At 45.5% G+C, this 12548-nt stretch overlaps 1 protein-coding gene across 2 annotated transcripts in view; it reads right to left on the bottom strand.

Annotated features, from left to right (window-relative positions):
- Grid1 (glutamate ionotropic receptor delta type subunit 1) overlaps nucleotides 1-12548 on the bottom strand; it is a 748494-nt gene that overhangs the window by 461586 nt on the left and 274360 nt on the right. The gene's annotated exons all lie outside the window — the stretch shown is intronic.

Here is a 12548-nt window from a genome sequence, read left to right as displayed (position 1 = left end):
TAGCTGCCACTCTGCAAGGCTCTCCCTGCTGCATGAATCACCCTTCCGGCAAGCACCACAATCCTGTTTGACACACACAACATCAGCTTTTCCTGGTAACTTCACTCCCTTCCCTCTTCCCGCTTCTGCCTCCTAAATATGGGTTCTCATAGCTGCACTGAGCAATCCATATCCTCAGCACTGGCCTCTTTGGCTGAAGAGCTCACACCATCCAATCTGAGTAGGAGCCCAAGAGAATTAAATGCCAATTCCTGACTCTCCTCTGCCAGATAGGCCTGGCTCTGCCAGGTCATGCAGTCACCCACAAGCAGGAGGCTTTGGCACTGTTTCTCTCTCCTTTCTTTCTGTCCCTACATCTCAGTCCAGGATTTCCTTTTCTGTCTAAAAGGGGCTACTACATATTTGACATCAGCCTTTAAAATGGCAGCCATACCATCTGGCTCAGCCCCTGCAATCTGTCCTGCTTCCAGCTGCCAATGCCAAGTCTTCAATGTGTAACTACAGGTCCAGTGAGAGAATGCCATGGTACCGTCTGCCTAGCAAGAAGGAACAACGCCACTACTGTTCTTGCAGAGTTACTGGTCACCTGGGATTCATCACACAGGACATACATGCCTCCTATGGTCCCACCTAGTCTCTTACCATGAAAGAATTCAGAATGCTGTCATTGTCATTCTCAGGCTCCAACCACAGCTCCTATTCCAAGAATTTGTCCCTTTGAAGAACTGGTTCCTCGAAGACCAAATGCTCATCCTGCCTTCCCATGGTAGCACGGAGAGAACCCAACAGGCTGAGCCTCAAGCCTCTTCTTTGCCACATGCTACAGATGAGTTACTACAGTCTTCTGTGCCTCAATTACATCATCTGAGAAATGGTAACATTCGAGAAAGGGGAAGATTATGGTTTCTACTTCTATGCCCAGTATCTACTGAGGACTGTTGCTCAGAAAAAGCATCCCTCTGACCACTGGTCTGGAAGGAAGGAAGGAAGGAAGGAAGGAAGGAAGGAAGGAAGGAAGGAGTAGTTGGGTACTCCCAGCCCTTGGGAGGCAGAGGTAAGCAGATCTCTGCGAGCTCAAGGGCAGCATGGTCTACAGAGTAAGTTCCGGGAGAGCCAAAGATACACAGAGAATCCCTGTCTCAAAAAAAAAACACCAAAAATTAAAACTAAAATAAAAGCAATAGAGTTTAAAATAAAGCCATGTAAACATGGAAAATACATTAAAAAAATCTGGATACTGTATGTTGTTATGTTGTCTTTGAATGGTTTAATGGCTAAGGAAGGAACAGCAGCTGCTTAAAGACATTTGATCACAAATGCTGCTGGATTAATCCAACATATATATTTTGAAAGTGCTTTGACTTCAAAATTTAAGTCAAAAGATATGTTACTTTGGAAAAGAGGTTTTGCTTTGTTTCCACAGGAAATGAGAGACTGTAGATTCATTCTGGGTTAAGGAAAATCAGGTTTGATCAAGAAAGATCCCCTGAAAAGAATCTCTGATAGGAGCAGATGGCCCAGATTATCCAACATTTTAGAGGATCTCTGTTGCAGTTTCCTCTGAGTTCTACATCCAGAATAGCCTCAAGACTGCTGGCTGAGATGTTCAAGGCTCACAGAATATTCCAGCCAGGACTTGACCATAGTGCTAAATTTTCTTTAGGTCCTCATAAGATTACTGGCAGCCCCCAATCAGCAGGAAGTAGCTTAGAAAACTATGCCCACATTCCCAAAAACTGGATTGTGGATGTCTGTTTAGAGTGCTGGTTACAAATTGTAATGGATAATGGTCAAGAAGAAAACTAAACAAAGGAGATTAGATTCAGAGTTTTTGTTTTGAAAAATAAATAAAGAAGGGGAAATGCTATGGAACAATGGTCTTGTACCCTGTACAAGATTTGCCAGTTGTATTGGTTTAATAAAATGCTGATTGGCCAGTAGCCAGGCAGGAAGTATAGGGGCACCCAGAACAAGAGAATTCTGGGAAGAGGAAAGGCTCAGTCTACAGTAGTCACCCAGACACAGAGGAAGCAAGATGAGAATGCTCCACTTATCAAAGGCACCAAGCCATTTGGCTAACACAGACAAGAATTATGTGTTACTATAAGAATTAGTTAATAAAAAAAAAAGCCTGAGCGAATAGGCCAACCAGTTTATAATTAATGTAGGTCTCTGTATATTTCTTTGGGACTGAACAACTGCAGGACCTGGACAGGACAGAAACCTGTCAACACACTGGTAACTGAAGTTTCTAGGCCTAGAAGGGCCCAAGGATGAGCAACATATACACATACAGACACACAAACACATGGGGGGGCATACACACACGCGCACGCGCACACACACACTCTCCTAAGACGATAGCTGTGGGTTTGATGGTATCTATTATTATGCCTTGGGGGAATCACATCCCAATGCACAACTGACCCTTGAGAAATCCCTAGAGGTCAGAGGCCATTCTGAGACTTTTCCTGAAGTCTCACTATTTCCATGTCTGCTTCCTCCCTGTTCATTGTTCTTCAACCTCTTCTGAATACTCCTTAAGAAATCATGTATTCCTGTATGTTAATTTCAAGGTCTGCTTCAGGAGACTCTACCCTCAGATAAATGCCCACCTTGCAGAGCTGTAATGAAAAGTCAGTCTTTATTTGCATGCAAAGTACCTGGCAAAGGGCCCGCCATGAGGATAGGCAAAAGCCACTCACTACACCACAGTTCTCAATCTCAGATCACATTCTGTCATTTGTGTTTCACCTCCCCTTCAGGACTAAAAGTAAAGAGGCCATGGCTTCCAGGTCCATCTAAAAACCCTGTGTCCAGACACTGAGAGTGAAACTGCAAACTCTGGTTTTGGTTCAGTGGATGTAACTAGCCACATAAGAGGCCTCTGGTGTCCAAAGATTTCTTTCCCAATGCTCCCTGGTAACAAACAGTATTACATAATTACTGTCTAATTTCTCGTGCTCCTGGAATGTCTTCAGGTGGAAAGAGGTTCTTCCCAGAACCTGTGAGGCTGGATGATATAAGGTTTAGTGCAAGAGGATGTCACAACCACAGCCCAGAAAAGAAAAAGGCTGGAGCCCTCTACCTCCCTCCAGAGAAAGCCTACCACCACCATCGCCATGGTTAAGGGAAATAATACCACCTGCTGTTTGCAGTAAGTGCTGGGCAGGACCACTGAGAGAGCTGCCCTGGAACAGACTCACCAAAAGCAAGGAAGACATGAAGACTAACATCTGCTTTCTTGTGCATATAAGGACATTGTAACTACACACTAAGCTGGTGTAGACAGGGACATTATAACTACACACTAAGCTGGTGCACTGACAGAGACATTGTAACTACACACTAAGCTGGTACAAACAGGGACATTGTAACTAAACACTTAGCTGGTGTAGACAGGGACATTGTAACTACACACTAAGCTGGTGCACTGACAGAGACATTGTAACTACACACTAAGCTGGTACATACAGGGACATTGTAACTAAACACTTAGCTGGTGTAGACAGAGACATTGTAACTACACACTAAGCTGGTACAGACAGGGACATTGTAACTAAACACTTAGCTGGTGTAGACAGGGACATTGTAACTACACACTAAGCTGGTACAGACAGGGACATTGTAACTACACACTAAGCTGGTATAGACAGGGACACTGTAACTACACACTAAGCTGGTGTAGACAGGGACATTGTAACTACACACTAAGCTGGTATAGACAGGGACATTGTAACTACACACTAAGCTGGTATAGACAGGGACATTGTAACTACACACTAAGCTGGTATAGACAGGGACACTGTAACTACACACTAAGCTGGTGCACTGACAGGTCTTAAAGAAACACACATCACTCACTGTAAAATAGAAAAGGTTTGGCTGTGAGCTGCCCGTTGGGAAGGAGGCTGATGTAAAACTCAGACTCGGCATCTAAAAGACAGACCCAGAGGACGGTGAGTACCACTTGAACACCTGCAGTGCCCAGAGTCTATAGAGATTTTTGAACTGGTCGGTATGAAAAGGTTTAATACAAATCTTATCCTTGAGTCATGTTTTAATAAGAACAAACTTGAAAAGCATCCAACAGCACAAGACTGTCCAAATAAAGAATGAGTGGTACCACATGTACTTCACCAATCTACTATTGTAAGGAATACTTTGCAGCCCTCAGAAAAAAATGTAAATTAACATATGTGTACAGGAAAGGCGTTGATGGAGTATTATTATGTGAAAAATCAAATGATAGAAAAATACAAATACTTTCACATATACACATAAAATTTACAGAAAGAATAAAATTTACAGCAAACTAAAGCTACAGGGCCTATTTTATGGAGTTTTATTATTCTATATCCACGCTTTGTCATTTATTAACTGTATATGGCTACTGTAGAGTTCAGTGATTATGACAGAAATTGTACGCAGACGACAAACAGTACTTGATCATTTAAGAAATTTAAGAAAGAGTTTGTCAATCCTTAATCTAGAAAAGCAGATGACAAATGTTCATTACACATATTTGAAAGTAGCAGAGAGTTAGATCATTTTATTTAGCAGAGGATTTTTGGTTTGGGGTTTTTGGTTTTTTGTTTTGATGGTGCTAGAGACTAAACCCCAGCTCTCACATTTACAAGGAAAGTACTCTACCAATGAGCTATATTCCAAAGTCCATTTTTTAAACTTATGGCTATCCATACTTACATTTTCTCTGCCATGATTATGTGCAGTCTTGTAAAAACATAGTTTTGAAAACAATCTATTTGCATATTTATAGTAAAAATAATTTCACAAATATGTATGAAAGATGCCAAGATAATATCCATTAGTTTGTAACATAAATTAATTAAATAATAATAATCTCATTCATATTCATGAAAGCTTTCTCCATTTTATAGCTGAGAACAGAGTTTTGGAAAGTCAGCAACTTTCTCAGTGTTCGTATTAAACCCCAGATTGATCGGTATGATCCAGAGATTTTCTCAAGACAAATGTGATTCTGACCATCACGTTGGTGATGGGTGGAAGGACACCATCTCCTCTCCTGAATATGCAGGACAAGGAGCCTTCATCATCATAAACCCATAGGATCCCTTCAGGAAAGCTGTCCTTCTGGAATGCAAACCCCAGAGGTGAGAGGCATCAGACAGTGCATGGCTCCTGAGTCCACAGTGCCTAGGCTCAGACTGTTACTTAGGCCAGCTAGAATGAACTGCTTCTCTTCCCCCTCCAGAGAACTGAGGAACTGAAGTCAACAGGCTATGCCAGCCACGCTGGAGTCATCAGTTAAATCTGAATGCTCCCCAGACTCCTGCCTCAGGCCCTTTACTGCCTCCCCACACTGCCCACTGCTCTTCCCTCTTGGATCCCAGATGCGCCTGCCAATCAAAGGGCTCCCATCTCCCCAGTCAGACTATTTCCTGCTTCTACACATTTACAATCACACTCTGCTCTGCACAAAACGTCCATTCTCACCCAGGCCACCTGGCATTCCCACTTATTCTTGGAAAGAAAGGTCACCAACTAAAAATGCATCCACTAGCCAAATGAAGGGATTGTGAAGATAAGGACATTCTACATTTAGAAAAATTTAGATTTTAATCCTTCCAGACCATGCAGAAAATCTAGTAACACTCATCCCACGTCCCCATGTGGCAATCACAGGCTATGGCTGAGGAGCAGCCGCTCTCTTTGATATGTGTTTCCCAGTCAGTCATGGGCACAAACACCATCACCTAGCCTTCCCCGCAGGCTGCTGGAGATCTAACTAGGATTGCGACCTTTGCCTTAAAGTTTTGACCTTAGGTGTACTCCTTGGCCCAGCAAAAGCACCGGAAAATGGGTTAGACCTGACTCCTACACCTGGTCCCAGACCTACTATCACTCTCTCCAGAGCATTCTGGGTAGTCTGTGCCCTCAAGCTGGTCTTCTGCCCGCCGACCCTCATCCCGTCCCAGCAAAGCTCAGCTCCATGAAGCTCATGATCACGTGTTGCCCTTGTGCTGTATGACCTGTGTACTGTCTTCCTGTCTGGTGAGATCCTTCTGGGCAGGGCTATTTCTGATTCTGCACTTGCCGGTACCCAGCACAGGCCCAGTCCATCAGGGGTCGAGGGCTCCTGCCAACCAAAACTGACTTCCTTGATGACGATCTATGCTTCTTTATAGAAGCCTCAGTCCTCCATGGACGCCAGAATGGCAAGACCGAATGCTTGCAGCTCCACAAGTAAAAGCATTTGTGCAGAAGATGAAGTCATTCCTGCTCACAGCATCTGCTAACCGCTCAAGATTCTTGTAGATGTGCGGGGCTATAGCATGAAGGGTGTTATTAACGAAACCGTACAGACTGGGAGGCAGTCCTGAACAGCGGCCCTCCTTCTCAACAATGCCTTCTCTCGAAGGCTAATCTCCTGCCATTATTTTTAAATTCTTCGCGTGCTAGAGAAGTCACGTAGGTTGTTTTCCCAAATAGTCACTCAGCTGGCAAGCATTTTCTAATGACAGAACATTCTGAAAAGGAAGATTAAGGGGGGGGGGAGCTGAATTAAGGTGGTGCAGTTGCCCACACACAGCAGGAGGCTAAACTGACTGAAACGTAAGATTCTCAAGAGAAGTTATTTGATGTGGCTAGAGCCCTGTAGCCTCCTGCTTGAGAGAATTCAAAGAAGTTCCACTATAGACAGCTCCCATCTGGATGGACAGCTCTCCTCCCACAACCTCAAGATCAAACTGAAGACTGAAAGACAGTAACAAAAGGTTACTAACAGTTGAGCTGCTAAAATGTGTCTGAAACATCACACTACATCGTGTGCCAAGGGATTCATGCTTCTCTATTGGGGACTGTCCCCCATTTTCCAGGTGAGAACACAGAAAGGCACCCAAGTTCACACTCCCTATAATGATAGGGCAAGTAAGGGACTTGTAAGGTCAAGTACACGTTCTCCTAACTTGGCAAGTCCTGTGTGCTCTTTCCTAGCCTCAAGCCACCTCCTCCCCTTTAAGGAAATCTGTCTTGGAGGGACAGCAGAATGGCTTAAACAAAGAGGTCCCTAAGCCACAGGCCACAGTCCTCCAGAAAGGAGCCTCAGCACTAACACCACCTGGCTGTCCGGTAGGCCCCTGTCACACCTGCCCTGATGCCCTTGGAGCTGAAAGCCCTCCGGGTGAGACCTGATGATCAATCAATCAACCCTCCTTTAGTACCACAGGGAGCTGGTGGACTCCCTCCCACCACCAGCCCTCAAACCGCATGCGCTTTGAACAGCTAATGAGGCATGCTGGGTGGCTGCGCTGCCTAATGTTTTCAGATTTCCTGGGGTGAGATAATGCCACTGACAAGGAAGTGTACACCGAGCCATCCCGAGCACTGATAAGGTGTTAATAAACCTTAGCAAATGCTGATTGGAGCTGGCTCTGGCAGCCCAGAGCCACGCTCTTTTCCTCACAAGCGGGAGGCTGGCCAATTAAACTTGGGAACTTCTCACTTTGGAGGTGATCCCAGGATGGCAGCAGAGTAAATGCATCTCTAGCACCCACAGGGTGCACACGGGACATACTAAACCAGGGCATCAAGCTGCAGCTTAGCACCAAAGGACAGTGTGAACATGAAGCACCTCACCCAGAGAGGCCAAAGACTTCCAATACCTCCCATGCCCTAGATAATCTGTAGACATTGAGTTTCCTTTAATGTTACTATGCATATGTTTATAGCTGATATAAAAACTCTTAGGATAAAAAGTTTCAAAAGAGAAGGGGGGGAGCAACAGCAGATGTCGGGTGTCCCCAGCCAGTGTGTCTGCCACTCAGCTATTTGGGTATGGATCCCAGAGCACTGATTGAGGTTTTGTCTCCAAAGATGGCTCACAGTTTATAAATGCCCACCCTGGAACACAAGCCCTCAGCCTGTTGCTTCAAGTTAGCTGACTACCATTCCTATTCCGGGTTTCCCGCTCGGACCAGGCAAAGTCAGAGCTCAGCTCTGGCCTCATAACCTCGGTGATCTCACTGGAGCTTCTCCCTGGATACAGCAGGCTCTGCCAGGCTCTGCATCTGAAGGACGCAACACTGATTAGAGAAAAAGGAGAGGGGATGATAGAAAAAGCACTTCTGAACACCATTCTACTTCAGGTACCATCTTACAAGTTTCCAAATAACTAATCTAGAAACTTCCCTATGGAAGTCCTTTTGTCACCTTTCACACGTAAGGAAACCAAGGTTCTGGGGCAGGAAATGACTTGGCTACGGTCACTTGGTCCCTCGATAGCAAAGGTTAAACTCCGCCCGCATGTGGTTGACAGTGAAGTCAAAGCGAGTATGTTCCTAAAGCACACTGTGACCGTGCTTATCGGGAGCAATGCGAAGCCAAAGAGAGAATGGGGTTGAATAAGATCAGACCTGAAAAGATAATATGAGGCTGGAAGCTGATGGGCCAGCCGGAAGCGTGGTAAGCTTCCCTTCTGTGTCAAATAGCTGTTCTGTGTACTGCTGTCTCAGGGGCGGGGGAGGAGGGAGGGGGCTATACATATTCCCTAGCAAGGAACGCACCACTTGAGACCACTCTGATTCCCAATTATAAGACAAACCTTCTATTTTAATTTCAAATGTCTATTTCACTGGACAACAGATTGAGGCAAATATTTCCACATGGGGCCCCTGCCTAAGGGAGCTAGCAGTTATGGTAAAGGTGAAGAATCTCCTGCCGGGGACAGTGGCCGCTGATGCTGTCACATGCCCTCTCGCTTAATTAAAATGAGCTGTGTGTGATGAACATCTCAGGGAGGTGGGCTTGCCCCAACAGTGTCACCTGAGGACACTGGCATTCCTAAGAAGGTAGGTACTCTAACCCAGTCTAAATGAACCAACAGAGAGGGTATGCTACCATTGCCGGGCAAGCATTAGTTATTGGTTGGTGCCCTGAGGCTGAAAGGCAGAGGCTGTGTGAGCAGGACTGGGGGTGGGAAGCTCCCTCCCTCACACGCTCACCAATCTGTATCTACTGTTCCCCTGCCCAGGGTTCAGCTGTCTAGCCTCCCACGGCTACAGTCAGAAATGTCAATCTGCTCTCCAGTCCCTTCCCCAGCTCCATGTGGCCTGACAATTTCCTAAAGATACCACAAGGAGGAGCAATGTATGTGGCCAGCTGGAGAAAGCAGGGTTGTGGAAGACAGGGACAGAAACATGAAGGATGGAGTGTGGGGAGTGTTTACATCCCCTAGTGAGAATTGCAGTTGGAAACAAGGATCCCCTCAGCTGAGCCAGGTCCACAGAGTATCTGCTCTCCCACCACAGACTGCCCAGAGGAGCACAGGGCCCAAGGTAATCAAAATTGTAAGAAGCCCTGAGCTTGGGGGACTGAGAAGGGCAACCACAGGGAGACAGTCAAGAATGCTTCTATTCCCAAGAAGTGGTAAGCCGGGAAGCTTCATTAGAAAGTTTGTGCTGAATCTTTTCTCCTGGGAAAACATAGTTGGTTATTAGACAAACGCATCTAAGCAGCATCTACGTTTCTGTGGTCCAGAGGGTTCTTTTCTACATACACTGAGGCGCCATGGAGAGAAAAGGTCATCCATGGTGCATATGACCCAGGAAGTCCATCAGAGTTAGCAGGCATGGAAGAGGGGTGTGGCCACCTGATCCTGATTGTGGTGAAGTAGGGATACCCATAAGGAACCCCTTGGCCAGGGTATGTTCTGTGCCTAGGAAAAGAACTAAGCTTATAGAAGAAAGACAGAAGTCCAGGGAAAGAACTGTGATCGTGGAATCACCTCCCAGAAGGCACGTAGACTGGGAAGGCTGTTGAGTCAGTGTTTATTTATTCTTCCTGCACACCTAGCTTACTTCCTTCATTTGTCTGGCTCATAAACATGTTTGGAAGGTCTGTGCTTCTCCAAGACAGGCTAGTCAGAGAAGCAGCGGGCATGGGGCTGGAAAGACGGCACTATATGTTGGCGGAGCATATACCAGAAGCAGAAACCAAAGCAGTCACTATACTGGGATCATAGAGGGACTGTGTGGGTCACACCATGTACCAAAGAGTCTCCTCCAAAGACCAACTCTTCCCCAAGGGAGACTATTTCCTGGGGGTATATGAGCTTAAGTTAAGGAAATAATCTCAAACATTGGACGGTCTATAAGGGGCACAGATTCCAGGCTTTTTCCTAGCATCTATTTTACCTGATACCAGAGTCCCCTTCCATAAGGACCTCACCTCCATTATTGCACAGGAATGATATGAAACGGTGTTCAAGCGAACATCTTTCAGCAGATGTGGGCACATTCGCCCAACTGCCCAGAACCCTAGAGCCTGCAAAGCAAGAATTTCAACCACACACCATGACAGAGAAAATGCCCCCGGCTCCTTGCTCATTGCTGACAGCCTGCCTTTCTCATCCACTCACACATGTGTGTAAGTCACCTTTCAACAAACATCCACAGGCAGGGCAAGGCCAAGAACTCAACCCTGCGCAAACAAATCCACAAGAATCCCTCAGTCTCACCTTGACCCTGGGAGACCTCAACAGCTAATGCAGGGGAAACAGCTGAAACTGTGAACCAGTGTCCACAAAGAGTCTCAGCATGTGGGAGCCTTCCCTAAAGCACACTGCTATATATCCCTGGGACCCATTTCTAGACCTTACTCTGCCTTCACGCTGGCATAAGACAAGTGAATTCAAAAATTTGAGGTAGATGTCTTCTAGGAGTGAAACCCCTGGATTCATTTAACTTGTGTGAACATATTAAAGTATTGTGAATGATTTAAAAAATGCAAGAAAAATTGCTGAGGACTCAACTCAAATACAGAACACATACACACACACACACACACACACACACACACACACTACACACACGCACACATACATGTTAAGAAGAATCAGAAGACCTCTAGTGTGGCCAAGCATGTCGGTGTTGCATAAATGCCCAGAGTTCAAGTGCAACAGCTGGTGACACATGGAAGTGACCTAGTTCTACCAGAAATGCCGTAGAAGCTCGACAGCATCCTTACCTTCTCTTAGCCTCAGTTCCCACATGAGTCTGGATGCACTACACCCTCTCAGGTGTACTGCAATGGAGCAAAAGATGGTCAAAAACAGCCCATTCAAATAAATGGCCACCCAAAACAGCCCCTGTCTTTAAATCCAAGCAATTTCTTCATTCTATCCCAAGCCTTGTTGCACTAAACACATAAGCCTCCCTTTTGACTAAATCAAGATTGACACTTTCTTATGGCTGGGGACAAATGACATTTTCAGAGCATCCTACTAGTGAATGCGGGGGCGGGGGGGGGGACTATCAGAGTGCCTAGAATAGTGAGGGGAGTCAAAACGATGACCTGTGAGAAGCTCACAAACGCTGGGAAACATCAAAATTTAAGGTGGAAGCTGGCCATGTAGTACCAGGTCCCGACAGCCAACCAGGGAGCTCCCTAGCCTGTAAAGAGGTGGTCAGAAATGGACTTCTAGAGGATGGGTCAACACCTGAGGGAATGCTGAAGGAGAGAAAGGAATGGTAAGGTGGAAGGGGCCAGAAAATGGAGACATCTATAGGAATAGGCTAAGCATAGGACCTTGGGTCATTTGTGAAACTGTCGGAAGGGGAGAAGGTGAAAGGACTGAGTAGTGATCGGGAGAGCGCAGCCTGCATTTCGAAGAACTGCAAAGGAAGAGCAGCTCCAGGGTGGCTGAGAACCATGAGAAGGTTTATGCAGAGAAATGACAAGGTAAGTTTTATATTTTGGACATCTAAGTTTATGACAGTGTCTAGCCATGATCCATACCTCAACCACCCTCCCTCTAGAAAAATCTATGATGACTTGGACAAAGATGAAAATGGTAAACTAAGATTTATCGCTACCCAAGGAACGGGTGTGAGGAGAAACTTGAACGATTTGTAACACCTACGGACTAAAAGAAGACTCATGGGAAAGACACTGCCTTCCCATTTTTTTAGCTTACCACATTTCTCTTCTCAGACAATAACAAGTTTTTCCTCATTTTAGCCAGAGGAGTCAATAGCTACTCTGTCAATTTGTTTTTATTCTGTTGAGTATGAACTGTAGGCATGTTTGGGGAAATATAAATAGGTCTTAAGTAGTGGAAGAAATTAAAGACAACACTATATGCATAAACCAACACAAATCCATTCCAAAGTAACAGGGAAAATAATGACCTATAGTTATGTTAAATATAAAACCAAAATAAACAGCAAGAAAGCAAAAATGTAAGAGAAAATGTCGGAAGTAGTAGCAAATATATCCCTAGGATGCTATGCATAACTAAATAAGTCTCCAAGCTAAGTCACAGACAGAAGCCAGACAAGACACGTAGCTACCTGTGGAGCCACACCTGAAAGAATGTGGTTACAGGGCACTCCCTCGTCCCTATGAGCTTGTGTTTTTGCTGTTGTCATCAGTGCTTTCTGGGACATCAGTGGGCCACAAGGAGACACAAGAGCCCCTCTGCTGGTGTCTGAAAACAAGTGGCTCACCTGTCTTTGCTCCCCCCCACAAATGCAGTCTAGAGAAAATGCACGCCAGCAGCTATGCAA

The sequence above is a fragment of the Microtus oregoni genome, unplaced genomic scaffold (assembly GCF_018167655.1).
Source record: "Microtus oregoni isolate MIOR12 unplaced genomic scaffold, Mior012 000013F_ref0000133, whole genome shotgun sequence".
Lineage (NCBI taxonomy): Eukaryota > Metazoa > Chordata > Mammalia > Rodentia > Cricetidae > Microtus > Microtus oregoni.
This window is presented reverse-complemented; position numbering and strand designations above follow the sequence as displayed.